This window comes from Thunnus maccoyii, chromosome 12, assembly GCF_910596095.1.
Source record: "Thunnus maccoyii chromosome 12, fThuMac1.1, whole genome shotgun sequence".
Lineage (NCBI taxonomy): Eukaryota > Metazoa > Chordata > Actinopteri > Scombriformes > Scombridae > Thunnus > Thunnus maccoyii.
In genome coordinates this window covers 31,187,192-31,196,543 of record NC_056544.1, presented here as the reverse complement: position 1 = coordinate 31,196,543, position 9,352 = coordinate 31,187,192, and positions in this window count along the sequence as shown.

Below are 9,352 nucleotides of genomic sequence, written 5' to 3'. Positions count from 1 at the left end.
TCATTATCTTTACATTAACCAGGAGACTTCAGTGTTTCTCGGCTGAAGAACATACAGAATATTATTAAATTAAACCTTTTAAAAAGGAAGTTTAGAGCCACTCCCAGTAACAATTGTTGTCATTAGTGGTTAATCTGTCTGTGTTTGTTTAGGTAATCAATGAACCATTTAGTCTATAAAATGAGATAAAATATCAGGATAATGTCATTTTGTCCAACCATCAGTCCAAAACCCAAAGATATTCAGTTTACAAGGATATAAAACAGACAAAAGAAGCAAAACTTCACATTTGAGGAGCTGAAACCAGAGAATTGGTGGAACTTTTACTTGATAAATGACTTAATAGATTAATCAATTAGCTCATTAACATTGTTGCTGATTAATTTTCTGTCTATCGACTATTCAAAACTCGTCTGGTTTGGCGAGTGTAGATTGTTTTTATTATTTAAGCACGACTGCCTCGTTTTTCTAACATAACTAGACGTTTAGCAGAGTGTTATAATTGTATAATAATAGTGTAATCAGGGTTTATATGACATCAAACATGATGACAGTTTAAAAACAACCTCTCTCTTTCTTTATGTAAGCGTTCATATAGCAGGACACTTCAGCAGGTATTATTGTTTAGTCTGCTCTCCCAGCAGCCATAAATCTGTGATACATGAAGAATATTATCCAGGACCAGCAGAGGTTAAAACATTCAGGTGAACAGACAGGATGAGTTGTTCCAGGAGGATTTTCTCTATGATCAGGATCACAGTTATTAGTGTGATCACGTTTATCGGAAATGTATGGAAATATTTACACTGTCCTGTTACAATAATGATGTGTAATGTATGTATTTCTGTATGTAACTCACACACACACACACACACACACACCCTCAGTCGGTGTTTTTAAAGGCGTCTCTGCAGCTTTACGAGCCCGTAGCCCGAGGCTCCACATTTACTGCTGGAATTCTGTTTGAAAGAACAAGCTGAGACAGTGAGGGGCTCAAACCCCGCCGCTCCTCCACAACTCCTCTACTGCTTCAACAGACCGCCTCTGTTGCTTTTTTACTCCCCAAGACCTCCTCCTCCTCCTCCAGACCTGCTCTCCTCCTCCTCCTCCTCCTCCTCTAACCTGTTCAGTATCCACTCGTCTCCTGGTAAACACTCTGAGTGTTTCTGGGAAAAGCCGGCTGACGTCCTAAACCAGCTGCTGCTGCTGCTGCCGGTGATGGAAGCAGATCCTTTACTTAAAGATCCACTCTACACATGTTTAAGATGTATATAAAATACTTTGAATAATAATAAAAAGTTCAATTATCTCGTTAAAATCCTTAAAATTACATCTATATCTTCTCCCTCATTAAAAATTCCAGTCTATTAATATGTAAATATATTTCATTTCAGAGGTTTTCCTGCTGTAAACAAGATGTCTCCTCCTTCACTGGAGCACTGGAGGCTTCAAGTTTCCACATCACACTTGTGTAAGTTGAAGATCGAACCACGATTGGCTTCCAAACTAGTTGTGATGTCATAAATCCTGCTCGTAGGCCCTCCTCTAAAAATCTGATTTTCATTGAGCTCAGAGAAACTTTCTGCTTTCAGCTGAAAGAATCTGAGAACAAACTCTTCACGTACATCATTCTGCACAGAGAAGAAGAAAAACACATTTTTGAGTGGAGGGAGACTTTAAGTAAAAGTACCAACACAGCAATGTACAAATACTCCTTTACAAGTAAGAATCCTGTATGAAAAATCCAACTACAGTAAAAGTACATGAGTATTATGAGCTTGATGTAGTTAAAGTATTGCAGTAAAAGTACATAAGTATTATGAGCTTGATGTAGTTAAAGTATTGCAGTAAAAGTACATAAGTATTATGAGCTTGATGTAGTTAAAGTATTGCAGTAAAAGTACATAAGTATTATGAGCTTGATGTAGTTAAAGTATTGCAGTAAAAGTACATAAGTATTATGAGCTTGATGTAGTTAAAGTATTGCAGTAAAAGTAGTGGTTTGGTCCCTCTGACTGATATATTATTATATATGACATCATTAGATTATTAATAGTGAAGCATCAGTGTTAGAGCAGCATGTTACTGTTGTAGCTGCTGGAGGTGGAGCTAGTTTACACTACTTTATATACAGTTAGCTAGTTTAGTCCAGTGGTTCCCAACCTAGGGGTCGGGCCCCTCCAAAGGGTCAGCAGATAAATCTGAGGGGTGGTGAGATGATTAATGGGAGAGGAAAGAAGAAAAAACAAAGTTCTGATACACAAATCTTTTTTCATGTCCCAAATATGATCAAAACCAGGACACTAGTGCACATGCAAACACACTCCATGGGAATAATAAATGGGATTTTTACTTCTGGGATCAGTAAAAACTTGAAACTCTATTGGAGAAACACACCTGGGAAGCTGTGGTGAAGTCAGTCTCAACTGTAAATCAAAACTGAACGCTTTCTGACATCAGACTGTTCCTTGTTTACAGTTTACAGTTGCAATATTTTGGAGAGGTTTAAATAAATCGGTTTAAAAAAAAAAAGAAAAAAATACACAGTAAAAACAACATTACCTCACACACATTCTCACAGTTTGACATGACCCATTTCTGCTCCTATGAAGGCATTACCTGCCTTTGTGCTGGATGCATTAGCGTGAAAACAGACTCTGAGAGACTTCACCAGAAACAATAGGAAGTGTTTGGTCCAAACCCTCGCTGGGGGGGGGGGGGGGGGGGGGGGGGGGCTGCTGGTGGGGGAGGGGAAGCCGCAATCACTGCCTTAACTCAGATGACTTCTCCAGGTGCTTCCGCTGTCCAGTCAAATAAAGCTGTTACTTCATAACTCCATCCAACTGAGACACACAAACTGCAACTCTGAACGTGAAACGTTTTAAAGGTGCTAAGAGTTAAACACCTACTGGCAGCTGGAGGGAACTACAACTACGATACGCAGCACACGTCCTCTCTACGAACACCAAATGTGTCTAAGGCTGCATTCAGACTGAAGTCAGCCCTGTGTTACAACAATGCAAAGGGCTGCGGTGGTGGCGGCGTGTTGTTTGAGGTCCTAGTGAGAAAATGAAATATGATCCAGGGAGTCAAGTTGGAGCTACAGATTAATGCATGTTAAGGTTTATCAGACGCCAAAACACTGCACAGCCATTTATAATACTAACAGACAGGATTTTACAACTATTGAAAGTCTCAAGGCGTAAACTGTTGAATATGGCGTCCACGTTAATAAATAAACCACCAGGAATTTGCGCTTGCATGTAGGTCATGTGATCAGCCAATGCAGCGTCTTGCCAGAAGATGTTCAACTTTTTTGCAGGACAACTCTACATTGTTTTGCAGAGTCCTCTGCGTTGCCCCGCTGCACTTTTTTTAATAGAGCTAATGTTGTTCTAAATGCCACCAAAGTGTGATTTTTAGCAGTTTCACTTCAATATTTAACTTACGTATTACTTATTTTTTAAAGTTGATCCTCTCTTTGGTAACTGATGCAGTACTTCAGATCGGCCTATTACACCTGAGAGTGTACATAGAGCTGAAATGTTTTTAAGCTAGCTTCTGTTTCATTAGCCTTACACCGTGTCTATATGGAAAGCTCCTCAGCCGTGTTTTTCAGTTGTCTGTGTCGTGCACGTCTGATGGAACATTATGCATCTTTAACTGTTAATCAAACAGCTGTCTAAACAGCCAACGTAACGGCTCGCCTGTCACATGTGCTATATGCACGTAAGCACCTGAAGCATATTTGTAGGCTTCAAGTCTATTTTCCTTTGTTTTACATGCGTAACTACAGGAATTGTGTATTGGGTTCTGAACGCTTCCAAAACACGGGTGACCTACACTCAACACTGTACCTGAACGCTGCTCTGCTAAATGTGCTGCTCATGCTACACTTCCTGTGTGTAGACACGGTGTCAGACAGAGCATTTTTGTCATCAGTCTTTCATACTCTGTGATGAATGAACATACACTGTACTGGACAGTAAAATTCCGGCAGTGTTTGTGTTCGGCAAGTCACATTGGAAATGTAATTATTTGACAATTGCTAACCCACTTTCCATTAGCACAGCACATATGGAGATGATAACAGTGAAAATTCATGTAAATATTTGAAATAATAAAGTCCTTGATTTCAGTAGAAAAAAAAACAGTTACTGTAGATTTTATGGGCTGAAATGACAAATGTTGCTTGCATTTGCTAAAGCTAGCTCACCAGCTAACTAATGTTAGCTGAGCAAGTTGGCTAGAAACTCTACAGCTGACTTTTTGAAAAACGAGCTTTAAGAAATTTTCAAAACCGTCTGACTGTCTTTTATGTTTCCAATGATCTCATTTGAAAACACGAATCCTGTAAAGTGGTCTTAAATATGCATGAGATGGCGATGTACTACACATGATAATATAATAATAACTTAGTGCAGTGTAATGATGCAAAAAAGACTAAAGAAGGGTAAAAGAAGAGGAAGTTAAAGCTAACAGGTCCCACATAAAAAGTTGTCATCCTCTCCATTTATAAGACATGGAAATAATGAAACAATGCTGTCCTTGTGTTGCAGTGTAGAGCTAGTTAGCTCTGGTACTACAGTACAGTATTATACTGTAGCATGCATGTTATATTTCAGTCTAGCATGTTTTTATTGGCATTTTAAAACAGTTAACTTTTTTTTAAAGAGAAAAGGCTTTGATGGGGACTTCATTGAAGATCAACAAGCTACTTTTCTCATGGTGGCAGCAATACGCCGCCGTAAACTTAAGCTTCTCATTATATCAAGAATGTTTTCTTCATGAATAAAATCACTTCATGTGTTTTTAATTGACGTCCTGGTTCTTGTGTCACTCTTGCCGGGACAGAAATGCCTCAAAAGCACAAATCTTGAAAATAAGTTCCATCTTTAACTTTCTTTCAGGAGTCATCAGTCTCAGTTGGTGTTGTGAATCTGCTCTCCTCCAAGAGAGACAACAAGCCTTTATCTCCCAGCTGAAAGGACCAGTTAGTGAATGGGAATGATGGGAGAGATAATGCGCCCTTCTCTGCACAATTACTGATGAACTGTAGCGCTGTTGTGGAGCCGAGCTGCAGCTACTCATGCATGTGAGCAGGGAGGTCCACGCTGCTTTTCCCAGAGCTGCAGTGAAGCTGACGCTGCGTTCAGGTCACATGGGAAGAAACAGGACAACAGGAGATGTTGACAAATCCTCATCATAAACCACAGAGATTTGAAAAGCTTAATTATTTATTATTTATTATTGAGCTGTTTGAGGGAATAACTACTTCCACAGTCTTCAAAACAACCCTCCTCACAGTATAAATGCTGCATTTATCAAAGTATGAAAATGTATAATTAGAAGCACTGCACCTAACTGGAGCCAAAGAAATAAAAACTGAGCAGGAAACAGGAAGAGGCAAAATGTAACTTCCTGTTCATGTAACAGAAATGTTTCTCTCTGTCTCAGAGTTTTGTCAGAGCTGAGATGAACTGAACTCTGTTCCTCCTGTGTAATGTTTGAAAGCGACCTGAGGAGAAAAACAAACAGAAAACGAGTATCTCTACATCTAAATTTAGCTCAGCTGTTATTGAGCAACAAATGAACCCTCAGAGTTTGAGATAAAGGATTAGTTTAGGAAAACATGGTCTTTCTTTCTCAGAGTGTTCAGATCAATCTTATACATATTTAATCTCTGTGTTAAAGGACAGGTTCACAAATCTCCAAGTGTGTCTTAAAACAATTGTCAGGTGTCCATATGAACAGTGAGGAGAGGAAGAGGCACTAAAAAGACTGTAACATTGAAAGATATCTACTTGATTTGACTCATTTGGACGCTGAAGCTTCATATTAGCTTCAGATAAACTTTTAAATACATTTTTTTGCACTGAAGGAGGACTGTGGATTTTGTCTCTCATCACTTCCATTGTAAGTTCATCATGAAGGGATCTTCTAGTGGTCAGTATGAACAGGAGGAATGATTACAGCAAGAAAAACAGGTTTCCTGTTGTTTTAAGAAATGCTTGAAAAACTGTGAACCCGTCCTGTAAATAGAGAGCTGGAGACAGGATGTGGTTAGCTTAGCTTAGTATAGAGATTAGATCCTACCAACACCTGTAAAGCTCACAGACATGACATATCTTGTTTGCTGACGTAATGTCGTGGCAGTTTGTTGCAGTTCTATCATAGAAGTGAAAGCTTTTCTTCATTTTCTTTGAAGTATTTTAATATATTTTCTACTGGGAATCAAAATGAGCAAAAGACATTTGCATGAAATTAAAATGTTCTTTTGGGCTGAAGGTTAAAATCACCGCAGACACCAGTAAAAAAAATAAAGTCAGAATTGTTCAGTGTCAAAATTTTATCTGGTGAGTTGTTTGTGGAAAAGTGAGAAGAGCTCAGTATATTTATATGAGACTTAAGAACATTTCTTTAAGGACTGTCAACAGAGCTGTGAAGTTCCTCATTCTGTATTCTCATTTTAAAGTTTTTTTTTTAAACAATCTCCTCGACGTTACTGAACATAGAAACTCAGGACTCTCCTGGATAATGTGACATTCCTACAGGTTTATATTCTGACACCAGTTAAATTATTTACACTCTGTTAATTTGGCAGACGGCTAAGAACACTACAATACCCATGAGCCTCGGCTGCAGTTGCTATGGAGAAGGAGGAAGTCAGAGGTGTGAATCGGAGTGTAATGAACTAAAAATACTTCGTCTCTGAAGTCGTAAACAAAACACGTTGCCATGGTTACTGAATTCACTCACCCAGAAATCAAAAGTCAACTGATTTAATCTGCAGATTGTACATTTTTTGTAATTTGAAGCTCTGTGATTGGCTGTTTCTTGCTGAAATGCACCTTGGGAGTCAAAATCTTTATGTCCATAGTCTTATAGCTTTGACTTTTTTTACAAAAGAATCAGATATTTTCTGTCCTGATGATTCAACCAGGAGAGTTTCATGTTGATACAAACTGTAGAAGAGAGAACTGAGAGTCTCCAACTTTGTTTGTGTGAAAAATTAACAGGATTTTTACTTCCTGTACCAAGGGTGTCTGAAATATCTCCTCCAACTTCACAACTCTGTAAGGTACAGCTAGATGCCCCAACTGACTCCCCTTCAAAAAGCTTCAACTTCTCTCTAGAAATACTGAGTCAATCATTGTTTTTTAATGAGTCATTCTGGTCTCAATCTCTAAATTCAGGCCCTCTAATAAGTGTGCTGGTGGTCATTTAGGAAATTATTGCTCCGTTAATAAGATTTAAAGACTTATAGCAGCTTTGATGTCTGCTGTGTGGGTGTTAAATGACAGCTGTGATTGACAGTTGGCTCACTTGCTGCTCTCTCTGGCTCCGGGACTATCACTGAGTCGGACTATTGTCACAATATTTCACTGAGACCGCTATATTCAGAATCGGATCTTCTTCTCTCCATTTTGTTCCTCCGTCCAGATTAAAACTGAGCTTTTCCAGAACGGCCTCCAGAGTGTGTAAATGTGAAAACGCCGGCTTGGCGTTGTCGTGTGTACGAGGGAAAACTGAGCTTTGTGGGAACGCTGTCATATCACTGACAGAACAGATGGTGGCAGTAGAGCGGCGTTTCATTGGAAGAGGAAGAAGAAGAAACACAACAATAATAACAACAATGGCAGACAGATGTTGTTCTCTCTATAAACATAGATATTTACCAACTTTCTCTGCTCAAACTGTTGGAATCTGCTGCAATAAACTAAATGTCAGGAAGCCGCCATGGAAACGGAAACAGTATACAGTTTCTTCTTTGCTGATTTTCTGTGGCTGACTTGCTCGTCTGTCCTCTGCTCATGCCCAGTAGGAGGAGAATTACCCGTTTTGGCGTTTTAATGTGGACGGAGGTATCTGCAGAGCTCAAACTCCTGCTGTGGACACGTCGTCATGTTGACTCAAGTGACATCACTTAAGGTAATTTATCAGTTTCAACCAAGCGGCAACCTCCGGGGCTGTAAAATGAAGCCAATGCGGAAGTGCCAAAAACTGCAGTTCCTTGAATGGCCACTTGAGGCTCCAAAAGCGAGTCAATCCCCATAGACCCCCATGTTAAAATGTCCAACTTTACAGCAGAAATAAACATGTTTACAGCCTGGTACAAACAACGGTTTTGGTCTCTGTAGCTAATTTCCTCTTTCATGACAACTGTACGGGGGGGGAATTTTTTTATAACTCACCCGTTTAAAGTTTATTAAGCCGTAAAGTTCTGCATAATGAAGGACATGGCTGCTTTGAGTGACAGGTCTGCCAGCCGCTAGGTGGCTTGTTTCAGCCATTCGGCCCGCCTCTTTGCCCATTTTTGATTGGCTGGGAGTTAGGCAGCGTCACGCACTGCCAAGATGGTGACGGCCGGAGCGGCTCGCTTTGAGCTTCAAAACTGCTCTTCAGAAACCAACGAGTGACATCACGGTAACTACGTCCATATTTTTATACAGTCTATGGTTTTCACACAGCTCCCTCTGAAATCTGAGATCCCAACTCAAAAAATCCATCAAAAATGATTTATAATCAATAAATGATCTCCGGTTTTGTTGCTGCAGGCAGTGTGTATCTGCGGTGGGACACACATGTTGGTATTTGCGATACATATTTAGGCTATTTGGGTTAAAGTGGGTCAGTTAATGTCAATGAAACTGGGTTTGACTATTGATCATTTGGTTTTTCTCTCCTTACTAAAAATTCATTACATTGAATTACATTAAATTCCTGAGCTTCTGAACTGTACCTGTGTTGTTCCTGTGTTTATTTAATGTTTATTTGTATAGGAACAAATATGTAGCAAACTAACACCACATACCACAGCATTTATAGCCTAAGATCATTTTGCAATGTTTGTCCCTAGATGGGCTTTTGAAGTACATAACTCTCAAGACTCAACAATACATATATATGTAAGGGGTAATGCCTGAAGAGGTGTCCAGTATTATTCATTTTTATTTTCTAATACCTAGAACAATCATTACTATCCCATAAGGTTCTTATGCAATGGAAACGTTGTACACTACTCCAGTAAATAGGACGAACCTTAGATACGACTTGGCAGCGGGAGATACTTCTAGTCCGCTCAGCTCGTAGAACCCTTTGGCTCAGCTATGAGCCGGAAAGCTAACGTTATGCTAGCAAGATTCAAGGTCAATAACTCTGCATACGGCTGACAAACAGTAAATATCATTCGACAGTATGTTCAACAACAAGATGAGCTAGCTATCCCAGTGTTAACTCCTCGTGCTGTTTCTCCCTTTTCGTTTCAGCTTCTCTTTCTTCAGCTGTCATCAAAGTCGTCATATTCTCCAAATAAGTTAGAAGGAATGTTGAAGTCATTCATTGTTGTAAT